This window comes from Dasypus novemcinctus, chromosome 8 (assembly GCF_030445035.2).
Source record: "Dasypus novemcinctus isolate mDasNov1 chromosome 8, mDasNov1.1.hap2, whole genome shotgun sequence".
In the NCBI taxonomy this organism is placed as follows: Eukaryota; Metazoa; Chordata; class Mammalia; order Cingulata; family Dasypodidae; genus Dasypus; species Dasypus novemcinctus.
Genome location: NC_080680.1, coordinates 84997657 through 85009767, shown reverse-complemented (window position 1 = coordinate 85009767; position 12111 = coordinate 84997657). Strand labels below are relative to the sequence as shown.

Here is a 12111-nt window from a genome sequence, read left to right as displayed (position 1 = left end):
CCAAAAGCATAATTTGGAAATGAATGGGTACAAGTTAGTATTTATAACAAGTGCAACCATTTTCTCACATGTGAATGCATACACATGCTCAAAAATCTACAGATTCACACCCTTCAAAATCTAAATATACAGAGAAACTAGGCGAGAGCAAAATGAGGGTGCCTGTCTCCCAAGAATATGAGGGGTCTGAACTTTTTTGCTCATGGGGATCAAGGCAAGTTCCCCTGAGTTATAGCCATACCTGACCTGGGCCTCACACAGCCTTTCTCTTGGCATTAACTGCAGTTGTCAGTAGATCACACCTGAGCTCAATGATTCCCCTTGCTATATCAATGTGAACTGACCACTGCCTTTGCTTCACTAACAGGGGGTCAGCAGCCATAAAACCACAATAGTGTTCAGTGAGTCTTAACAGTGAAAGAAACCTCTCTGCTTTTCTGGACATCCAGTTGGCATTCCCTTTTCAAGTTGCCAAATACTGCTGGTCCCAGTTAGAGGGTCAGCATTGTGACCTTGGACAAGTTACTAACTATGAAATGAGGTGCTGATAACCTACCTGATCACTGAGGTCCCCTTGAGATCTAATACTCAACAAGTGATTCTCAACTAAACGAGGTACAGTCCCTAGAGTTTACTGGGAAATATGGTGGGGGTGGGGGCCAGGGAGGCCTCAATTACTAAGTGCCTACTATCGACTAGATATTAGGTGTTTAATGATGACACCATAGTCCAACCCTCAAGAAAAGGAGAAAGACCTGTGGATGAAGCAGCTGCAGTACAGTGTGATCGGTGCAGCCAAAAAGAGCCTGTGGGGATAAAACAGATGCAGATGAGGTCAACTGGGCTTGGAAAGCCTAGCGGCTTCACAGAAGAAACACTTTAATAGGCCTGGAACTAGAGAAGGGAGCAGGAGAGAATGAACTCAAGAAAGTGGAAGGCATTCCTGGTAAAGGGGAAGGTATGTGCAAAGGGACCAGTATGGTAAGTAGTAGGAGACAGGCAACGACTCTGATTCATTGTGGCTGAACTGGGATGCATATAACAGAGCAGCCATGAATGCGGCTGGAGATTTCATAAAGCCTCAAAATTACAGGGCTGAAAATAAGTTTGAAGGTGTGACAAAGATAGGAAGACAAAGTTACTGACTTGTCAGACCTACTAGATGAGCAAACTGCCCCCAGAGGGAAGCGAGGGTTTTAGGTGTTCCATTCACTTTTGCCAAGTCAGCAAGAAAAAGCAGAAGGCTGAGTCAAGGCCCTGTTCCAGGGACCAGCCCCAGCAACAAGCTTCACCAAGCCCAAGAAACTGCGGTAAGCTGGCGCCTCCCAAAACAAATAAGTGACTGCAGTAAAAGAATATTCAAGCTAAAGGGGAATGCAGAGAACATGCTCCAGAAGCCAAAGGACAGTGCAGTGAGCAGGAGACAAAACAGATGGCCAGCTTCTCCTCCCTCATACAAAGCTGAAATCTTGACCCCAGCTCAGAGGATCTCTAAGAGGGTATGGTGGTCAGGAACAGAATTCAGGATAAAGCTACTCTTCAATACTCTTCTCCCTTTCAATTCTCCTGTTCATAACAAGAAAAACAAAAACCTGACAAAAAAAACAAGGTAAAGCAAACAAAAGCTGATAATGAAGGGGAAAAAAATAATATGAAAAGGAAAAAGGAAGAGATTGAGGCTTCAACTTAATTCCATTCAAATACTGGTTTCTGCACACTTAGAAATAGCTAATAGCAAAAGCTACTATTTATTAAATACTATTATGTGACCTACTCTGAACTAGCAACTTTATATACTTTTTCTAATTTAAAGTTCAGAGCAACCCTATGAGATTGGTATTAACCCCACTTTATAGTCCAGCAGACTGAGGCTAGGAGTCGGATGACTCACCCAAATCTAGTAGTTCTTCTCCCAGCTCATTGGAGAACAGATAATGAGAAAATGTAAGGCATAACAGATTCTTTCTGTAAGTGTAGGTGATGTGCTTTCTTCCCCACCACCAATGTGCAATTTACCATGAAGAAAAATAATACGGGACAATTGCCTTTCTACTTACCATTCAAGAAGAGAAGAGAAAGTGCCTTTTTTTAGGTTCTAGTTACAATCCACAGAAAGCTTTAGATAAACCACACAAACCTAATCAGCTCAAAACATGCTAATTTAGGGAAAGGGACTTTGGCCCAGTGGTTAGGGCGTCCGTCTACCACATGGGAGGTCCGCGGTTCAAGCCCCGGGCCTCCTTGACCCGTGCGGAGCTGGCCCATGCGCAGTGCTGATGCGCGCAAGGAGTGCCCTGCCACACAAGGGTGTCCCCCGCGTAGGGGAGCCCCACGCGCAAGGAGTGCACCCATAAGGAGAGCCGCCCAGTGCGAAGGAGGGAGCAGCCTGCCGAGGAATGGCACCGCCCACACTTCCCTTCCTCCGCCCACACTTCCCGTGCCGCTGACGACAACAGAAGCGGACAAAGAAACAAGACGCAGCAAAAAGACACAGAAAAACAGACAACCGGGGGAGGGGAGGGGAATTGAATAAATAAAAATAAATCTTAAAAAAAAAAAACAAAAAAAAAAATGCTAATTTAAGAAAGCCAAAGAGATAATCAAGATGTGGCCTCCCCACAACTGGCCCAGTAAAACTTCTAAAGCAATTTCTTGCCCTTTTATAGAAAAAGAATAAGGGAGTTACAAATCTGATTCCAGGCAACAATAAAGTGACAATTTTCAGAAATCACAACTAATAAGTGGAACATAAAGGATGTGAAATTAGACTAAAGCCTTGGGGTAGAAACCATTTAGAAAGATAGGGGCATCACTTGACTTTCATTAACATTTACACTTGCTGTCTCAGAAGAGGCTAATGCTGTCAATAAAACCTTCTGAAAGGTAATTTTCCACTAAAGTCCTCAAGGACTGCTGCTCTACTCTAGTAATTCTGAGATGCTCAGGAGCATACACAACAGCTTTTGTATTCTTAAGAAACATTGCTGGACAAGAAAAGAAGTGCAAATATTCTTCTCTGTTCCCCAGATTATGATTTCATTTCCAAAATCACAGAAATACATAAATAACTCCACTGAACCTTTCCCAATTAGAGCTGAAAGGGACTTGAGAGATGATCTTGCCCGACCCTTCATTCTACCAATGAGGCAACTAGAATCCAGTGGAGTAAAACCCCTGGCATAAAGTCACACAGCTAAACAGTGGACAAGCAAAACTAAATATAGGGGAGCAGATGTAATTAAAGTGGTTGAGCACCTGCTTCCCATGTACAAAGTCCTGGGTTCAATCCCCAGCATCTCCTAAAAATAAAACAAACAAACAAAAAACAACTCTCTCATTGGGAGCAGAAGTAGTTCAGTGGTTGAGCACCAGCTTCCCATGCACAAGGTCCTGGGTTTAATCCATGATACCTCCTTAAAAAAAAAGATCAAGAATCCTTTGTCCAGTGTTCTCACAACTATATGCTGCCTTACTAAAATATGATCAATAATATTAAAAATGAGTAAAAAGAATAGCTAGCATTTACTGAGTATTTACTACATGCTGGTAACTGTTTTATGTATTTTAGATGTATTAACTTATTAATCCTTGTAACAACCCAGTATGGCAAAAACTATTAGTATCCATATTTTACTGATGAGGCACAGAGAGATTATTTACCCAAAATCATGAAGCTGGTAGTAGGAAGGTGGGGATTCACACCCAAAAGCCCTGCTAGTAGTAACAAGTACCAAACTGTCAAAATGGATATAATCCAAATGTTTATTTTAAAATTGCCCTTTGTGTTCACACTTTCCTAAAGAAACAATGTTAAAAAACCATGGTTAGGCTCCCAGACTAGTCCATATCTCCCTAGCCTTCCCCTGCCCTGCCTCCCCACCCCCACCCCATGTAAGAGGACCACAGAACTGATCTGAATTGTTAGCTGTAGGAGAAAAGCCCAAATGAGTGTCAAACTGAGAAGAATCTAATAATATAATTATAAAAATGTGCTATCATCAGTCATAACAAATGTTCTACGCCAATGCAAGGTATTAATAATAGAGTGGTATATTAATTAGTCAAAAGGGGTGCTGACGTGAAGTACTAGAAATGTTTTGGCTTTTTTTAATTTAATTTTTTTTAAAGATTTATTTTATTTATTTTTATTTTATTTCTCTCCCCTTCCCTCCCCACCCCAGTTGTCTGTTCTCTGTGTCTATTTGCTGTGTGTTCTTCTTTGTCCACTTCTGTTGTTGTCAGGAGCTCAGGAATCTGTGTTTTTTGTTGCGTCATCTTGGTCACCTTGTTGTGTCAGCTCTTCGTGTGTGCAGCGCCATTCCTGGGCAGGCTGCACTTTCTTTTGCGCTGGGTGGCTCTCCTTACGGGGTGCACTCCTTGCGCGTGGGGCTCCCCTATGCAGGAACATCCCAACATGGCACGGCACTCCTTGCGCGCATCAGCACTGTGCACGGGCCAGCTCCACATGGTCCAAGGAGGCCGGGGGCTTGAACAGCGGACCTCCCATGTGGTAGACAGATGCCCTAACCACTGGGCCAAGTCCACTTCCCTTTTGGCTTTTTATAAAGGGTATTTATTTGGGGTAGAAGCTTATAGTCACAAGTTCCTAAAGAGTTCAACTCAAGGTACTATAAGAGGTATTTGCTCACCCAAAGTGTGTTGCCACATGTTAAAGCAAGATGGCAGGCAACATCTGTGAGGGTTCAGCCTTCCTCTTCCTTAAGGCTCTGCAGGTCCAGCTTCTTCCTTTCTCAGCTGTAGGCTGGCATAGAGCTCATCTCTCTCCCCAGGGCGTTTCTTTCCAAGCTCAGCTGCTCTGTTCTCTTCACAAGGCCAACTGTAGACTATCAGGCTCAGCTCTCTTCCCAGGGCCTCTGCCATGTCTAATGAGCTGTCTCCACTCCTCTGTGTTCTTCTGTGTATCTACTTCTGGGTGAGAGTCTGTTTTAACAGCCCAAGGGAGCTAGGACTCAATGCTGAGTCGCACTCTAATGATGTGGTTGAATCAAAGCCCTAATCTTAACATAATTTAATAAGATGTTTCAACTGAATCTAAAACAATCAAAGGGTATTACACCCAGAGAAAAATGCCAGTTTATAAACACAATCAGTTATCTTTTTTGGAATTCATAAATAATATCAAACTGCCACCAGTGGTATATGGGAATTCTGTATTTTACGCATGGTTGTTTTATAAGCCCACTTTTCTAATACAGGAAGGGAAAAAAAGAGAGAGAGAGAAGAATCCTCCTCCGTTTGGATAAATGGTCTGCCCTTGGAAAAATATACCCCTCATCACCTCCTTCCTTGCACTCCCCTCATTGCTCCTGTTTTTTCCAGGACCTTTTCCCTACCTTTGCCACCCCTCAATGCCCGCATCCTATCCATTCCCAGCCAAACCCCCTGGAGTTCTAGACCAAAAGCTTATATACCTCCCTCACCAAACTCCCAACCCCTCACCCCCACCCCTAGGTTTTATGAGGAATGAACTTTATAGTAATGTACTAATATGTGAGTTATTGATATCAATGCTCAGGTTTCCTGGGAGGTGGGGAGTGGGGTGAGAGAGAGTGTTAATTACCTAAAAGAATCTCAAATTTGTAGGATTTCAGGAGAATACACCAAAATCAAGTGTGGGAGGCCAGTGATTCAGTGAGGCAGAAGTCACTGGAAGACAGGCCAGCCTGTCCTCAGTATTTGTTAAGATAACAATATCTGCCCCTAGAGACTACTTATTTTGTGTCAGGTAAGTGGTTTACTTGTATTACCTCACCAGTCCTCATAACATCTTTATTACATAGATACAATTATCACCCCCATTTTAGAGAACAGAAAACTAAGACACAGAGAGGTTAACCTCGTAACTGTTCGTTTGCAGAGCTGGGATTTGAACCAAAGTATTCTAGCTCTGGAGTCTATGCTCTTACTCACTGAACAATACTACCACTCCATAAGTAAATACACACACTTACACTATTCCTCTGTCTGGTAAATATTTAGCACTTAATTATGTGTGAATTATCCTACTGAGATTTTACATGTATTACTTCATTTAAACCTCACTACAATCTTTTGACACAAATACTATTATTATTCCCACTTTACAAATGAGGAAACTGATGCTCAAAAAGAATTTTTAATTTGTTCAAAGTACACAGTTAAGTCCAAGGCCAAATCAGAGCTCAGTCAGTCTGACTCCAGAACTTAAACATTCACATTTCTTTCTATGCCTTTCTTTACATCAGAATCCAATGGTATCTAGAAATTCAGCAGATTGGCTCTGTTTTTCATTTGGTCCTGTTGGTTTCAAAACTCTATTCTTTTCATAACGGCTCCCATGGTATCAGAGTTTGGGGGTGGGGAGGGATGAAGAGGGTCTAGGGTTCAGGGCTATACTGAAATCAAACCAATTATGCTAGCAAATTCAGTATGAATGACTAGATATTAAAGAAGATTAGATTTAGGTGAAAGAATACCTCTAAGAGCTGTACCTGCTATCTCTGCTAATAACAAAAACAATCTAAAACAATGCCTGATCCTAAAATGATGCCGATTAAGTTTTGGGGGATTAAGTGATTTTCCTGAAGTAGATTTTTTCCCCTCATTATGTTCTCAGTGAACATATATCAACTATACAGAGAGAAGAATTAGTTAGGAGTGGGTCTCCCAGTGAGGAAAAACCCAGGAAATGAAATTAGTTATTGATAATTCACAAAGTAGAATAATCCATAAGAGGCTGGTGGAGTTGACTTTCTTCTTTTCAGAACAGTTTTTACCTTACAGCCAAAAAAAAAACAGCCACCACAGAACACCTGAACGACAGGTAAAGTAGCTGAAATTAACCTGACTGAATCAACTCCAAAAGACTTCTTCCAAGTCCTCATACCCTCCTAAGCACTAGTGATGAACCCAACTCACCTAGAAAGGGCACATGGGTGACAAACAATCTAGATCAAACTGCTAACCTCTGCTTATCTATCATTAGTTCACCAACTGATCTCACCCTGTCCTTCCAAATTACCTTTCTGGAATCCAGCCCTGGCCTCCATCATAGGATCTCGGAATTTCACTCATCTCCAAGTAACACAACTACAATTCTCAATAACAGCTGAAAATGGAAATACCCCTATCGTACTTCATCAAAAATACAAACGAGCAAACCCTCTAAGGGGTTGTAAATTAAAAATTGAACAAGACAAGCCTTTATTTATTCTTATATTCATTCACTGAATTTTACTGAATGATTTCTGGGATCATGTACCTTGGTAGGTGCTAGGGACTCCCAGTAGAAAACAAAGTAGACATAGTACTTCTCCTCTGGGACTTTAGCTTCTGTACACAACTTTTTTTTTATAGATTTACTTTTTATTTATTTCTTTCCCATCCCCCCCCCCAAACCCCTCAGTTGTCAGTTCTCTGTGTCCACTCGCTGCGTGTTCCTCTGTGACCGCTTCTATCCTTATGAGCAGCACCGGGAATCTGTTTCTTTTTGTTGCATCATCTTGTGTCAGCTCTCCATGTGTGAGGTGCCATTCTTGGGCAGGCTGCACTTTTTTTCACGCTGGGTGGCTCTCCTTACAGGGCACATTTCTTGTGCATGGGGCTCCCCTACACGGGGGCACCCCTGCATGGCAGGGTACTCCTTGCGCGCATCAGCACTGCGCATGGGCCAGCTCCACACGGGTCAAGGATGCCCAGGGTTTCAACCACGGACCTTCCATGTGGTAGGCTGACGCCCTATCCATTGGGCCAAGTCCGCTTCCCTACACCTAACTATAACCTAGCCCTTCTTCCAAAGGGTACAAGGTCCCTAAATGAAAAGGCTCAGTGAATTTTTTAAAAAAATTTTTAATTGAATTGTCTTTTTTCTTAAAGATACACAGATCACAAAAAAAATGTTACATTAAAAAAAGATAAGAGGTTCCTACATACCCCACACCCCAACCTCCCCACTCCTCCCACAAAACAACTGCAATCTGTTAGTGCCATGACACAGAGAAGCTTTAAAGATGGATTTGAGAGATATGAACATTACGGTAATTTAAAGACATTAATAACTAGACTGTGATAAGAATAGTTCAAGAAGATAAAATGGAAGAAATGTCTCTAGACTTTACAAATAAATATTCTTTGAACGTAAAGTTGCTCTTTCTTTAATAAAAATGAAAAATTAAGCAGGTAGAAAAGCAGCAGCACTTTCCTCTGCATCCACTTCCCTCCCCCAGGATAAAGTAATATCTCTGGGATCTTTGCTTCTACAGATCCTGACATCTTTGTCTGCTTTTCCAATCAAATAGACAGTACTCTTCTACTGTAAACAAATGAAAAGAATCAAAGTCGGAAATAAAATCCTGGTGACAAGACATCAGAAATCTTCAAAATGGGACCTTCAGAATAAGTTCAGTCAAAAACTCAGGATATCTGAATATAATAAACCAATATAAAGTCTACACTGAAAATCTTACAGCAAGGGCAGAGTTGATGCCAATTATTTTTCACCCTAGTCAAGACAGCTTGTCATCCTTTTACAGAACAATTATCTATAAATGCATAATACTTAAAAGCTAAATTCTTTCCCTAATTCAGTATGGGAAAAGTGCTGCTCACAGCAATTTGACATCATTTCATAAGATTAGATTAGTTTTTGAATGTGTTATCCTAACAATTACACCAATATAATTAACATTCCAACAGACCTTTTACAAAACTCACAAAATCCCCTGAAGAAAACAGTCATTAGGCATGAACAAAATTTTTCTATGGCCAATAGTACATAAAATAGAAAGTTTATCACATAATGGGTGGTGTCAAAGCCTTTCCCAGACTCCCTTCAATTTTTAGCCAACAGCATGTAAAGCTGGCATTGGCAAGTTACCCCAAACTTCACTTAGTATATTAATGCATTTACTGGTTTACACTCTTTGAGGGTAAAATGATGAATGATGAAAGGTTTGGCAATTAAAAAGCTCTTTCAATTTGTAGGAAAGACAAGATTAATACATATAATTGTTTGCTTTTTCCATTTCCCCAGCTGGAATTTAGAATAGTGGTTCATTTCTTGGGGCAAGGTCTTGAGTTTATAAAGAAATGTACATATCTCATCCTTATCCTTGTTTTCTTTTATTTTACATTTCTTCCTGAGTTTTGTGTATTTTCATAATCTAAACTAAGTCCTTTCTAGAGTAAAGTATAAATAAATAATAGACAGGACATATATCTATTATAACAGAAATTTAAAAACAAGACATGTTTGACCTACTGCCCTCCTTTGAATAACTGGCAGTGGCTGCCTAACCCCAGAGCACACTGAGTGGATTCTAAGCCCATACCCAGCCTCAGGAGGAAAAAGTGTCCAGGGAAGTATCTTCCCTGGACAAGAAGAGTTTGAAAAAACCATGTACCATGTATTTGCCATCTCCATCCTTCCTTCAACCTTATCCAAACACCAAAAGGTAGACTCTCTACATGGAGTCTGTTTTAGTTTCCTGGTTGCTAAAACAAATATCATACAATGCATTGGCTTAGTAACAGGAATTTATTGGCTCTTGGTTTCAGAGGCTTCTAAGCTTGCTCCTTCCCAGAGTCAGTATCCTCTGGCTGGTAGCAATCTTTGGGGTTCCTTGGCTTTTCCATTACATGACAATGCACACAGTGGCATCTTCTCTTCCAGGTTCCATTGACTTTCAGTTCCTGGCTACTCCCTGTGCCCTTACTTTCATGGAAACTTTCCTTTGCTTATAAGACTTCAGCAATATTAGATAAAGGCCCATCTTCATTCAGTTGGACACAGCTTAACTAACAGCTTCCAAGGTCCTATTTACAAATGGGTTCACATTCACAAGACCAAGAATTGGGACCCGAACATGCCTTTTGTGGGGGACCATGATTCAGGGTCCAACCAAAAGTAAGCCACATCATGACCTACTGATCAAATTCTATCCAATTACCTGGTAAACTCAGGTTAAAATGACCAAGAGTATCCATGAGAAAGCAAGGAAGATTGAACAAGACAGCCTGGGAGGGCAATGCTGTCTGTGTATGGCTGGAAAGACTCATGTCTGGCCTCAGCAACTGCAACAGAACATACATTTTTTTGCCTGTTCAGCATCCCTTCCCTTTGGGAGCTGCTTCTCTCTTACCTCATGTGATTCCCTCCTTTCAGAAACTGCCTCTCTCCAATTCCAAGGAGCCTCACCTTCCCATAACTCAGGTAACCCGACCTTGACATTCAGAGAATCCTATCTGCTGGACTTGAACTTTTTCTTTGCGGGGGGGGGGCTAAATTTGGCAGGGCCAAATCCTTTCCCAAGGCCAGACTTGGACACTAGGAAATCACCAGGTATATAAGTACCTTTTTCACCACTTAGAGAGCATCAGGACAACACAGTGGAAAGCAGATCTACAGATGGCAAGATCTGACTCCTGCCATACCATCTCAAAACCTTGATCCTCCTGAGCAGAGCCGCATACTAGAAACTCCCTAAACATCTTACTTCCTTGGGCCAATGAAGTCTGTCTTTTTTTGCTTTATCTAGATTGAACTGGGTTTCTGTCATCAACAGCCCAGTTTGAGGGAAAGGGCTTACAGGTTAAATGTATGCATATAAGCTTCATTTTCTTTCTTTAATACTCTAGGGTAAATCACCTTCTCCCTGAATATCACTCCTTCTCCTTGAATATCACTCACCTTCCAGGGTTCCAGTATTCCAAACCAAAGAATAATAAAATACCCCAAAGAGAAAGTCAAAGAAAAAATTATGCATACCAGGAAAACCATCGAGGTTCATTTATCATCCAAGACCTAGGGGGAAAGGACCAGAAAAGAGGGGGATAACTAGAGGGGGCAAAGCAATAATGTAAAAACTACTATCTCCAGGGGAGTATTATGATATAAAAAGAGAAACGCTTCTGAAATCTTTTCAAATTCATATTCTGGTTCCATACCAACAGGGATAAGGAATTTTAAAAATTTGAAAATTGAAAAAAAAAACAACCACCACCCACAGAACCCAAGCAAAAATAACTTGTCAGTAAACTGTTTCCAGGCTCATAAGCCTAATTGTTCTGCTACTTTTAGACTACAGTTTAATTTTCCTTTTACAGCTGTCCTAGGGTCTATGCTATGGAGCTACCTGCTGAGGGAAATGAATTCTAATTCATGTTCAAATTCTACAGAACATGTTAAGGACAATCTTCCACATCTGAGGCCTAAAGTAATTAGGGAGTAACTACTGAATAGTCTAACAAAAAATATTCTAGTACTGATTTTTCAACAAGAGAAAAGGTAATAAGTAATGCAAGTGGCTAAATACTTCAACCACAAGCCATTAACCTTCTGGGGGCCATTAACTCCTCCGAGAATCAGATGAAAGAGAGCAGATTTGGCTCAACTGATAGAGCCTCTGCCTACTACATGGGAGGCCCAGGGATCAAACCCAGGGTCTCCTGACCCATGTGGTGAGCTGGCCCACATGCACTGCTGAGGTGTGCAAGGAGTGCCCTGCATAGGGGAACCCCATGCGCAAGGAGTGTGCCCCTGCAAGGAGCGCCATCCTGAGTGAAAAAAGCACAGCCTGCCCAGGAGTGGCGCCACACACACGGAGAGCTGACACAGCAAGATAACACAACAAAGAGACACAGATTCCCAGTGCCACTGACAAGAATGCAAGCGGACACAGAACACACAGCAAATGGACACAGAGAGCAGATAACAGACAGTGGGGAGTGGGGGGGGGGGGTGAGATAAATAAATACAGCTTTAAAAAAAAAAGAGAGATGAAAACCACAAAACCTTTCTTCAGGAAAAAAAAAACAAAAAACAACCGCATATTCCACAATATTTTGCATGTAAATTCAAGGGGTTCATAAAATCAGCTCCCCACACCCAGTCTCCACATTTAAAACCCCCAACCTGAAATTTAAAAAATTAATTACCTAAGCATCATTATTAATCCTCAAATAGATTTCAAAGGACCGCAAAATAGCTTATGGGAAAATTCTAAAACATCCAACTTGATAATCCCATGCTGAACCAAGAAAACATAAATAAAAAGAAATAAAAACATAGCCTCACATTGTGCAATTATGGAATAAAAGAAAACTTGATTTTCC

The 12111-nt window shown here is 41.3% G+C and overlaps 1 protein-coding gene across 1 annotated transcript in view; it reads right to left on the bottom strand.

Annotated features, from left to right (window-relative positions):
* Positions 1-12111, bottom strand: part of MED27 (mediator complex subunit 27) — a 262494-nt gene that overhangs the window by 247569 nt on the left and 2814 nt on the right. The window lies entirely within an intron of this gene.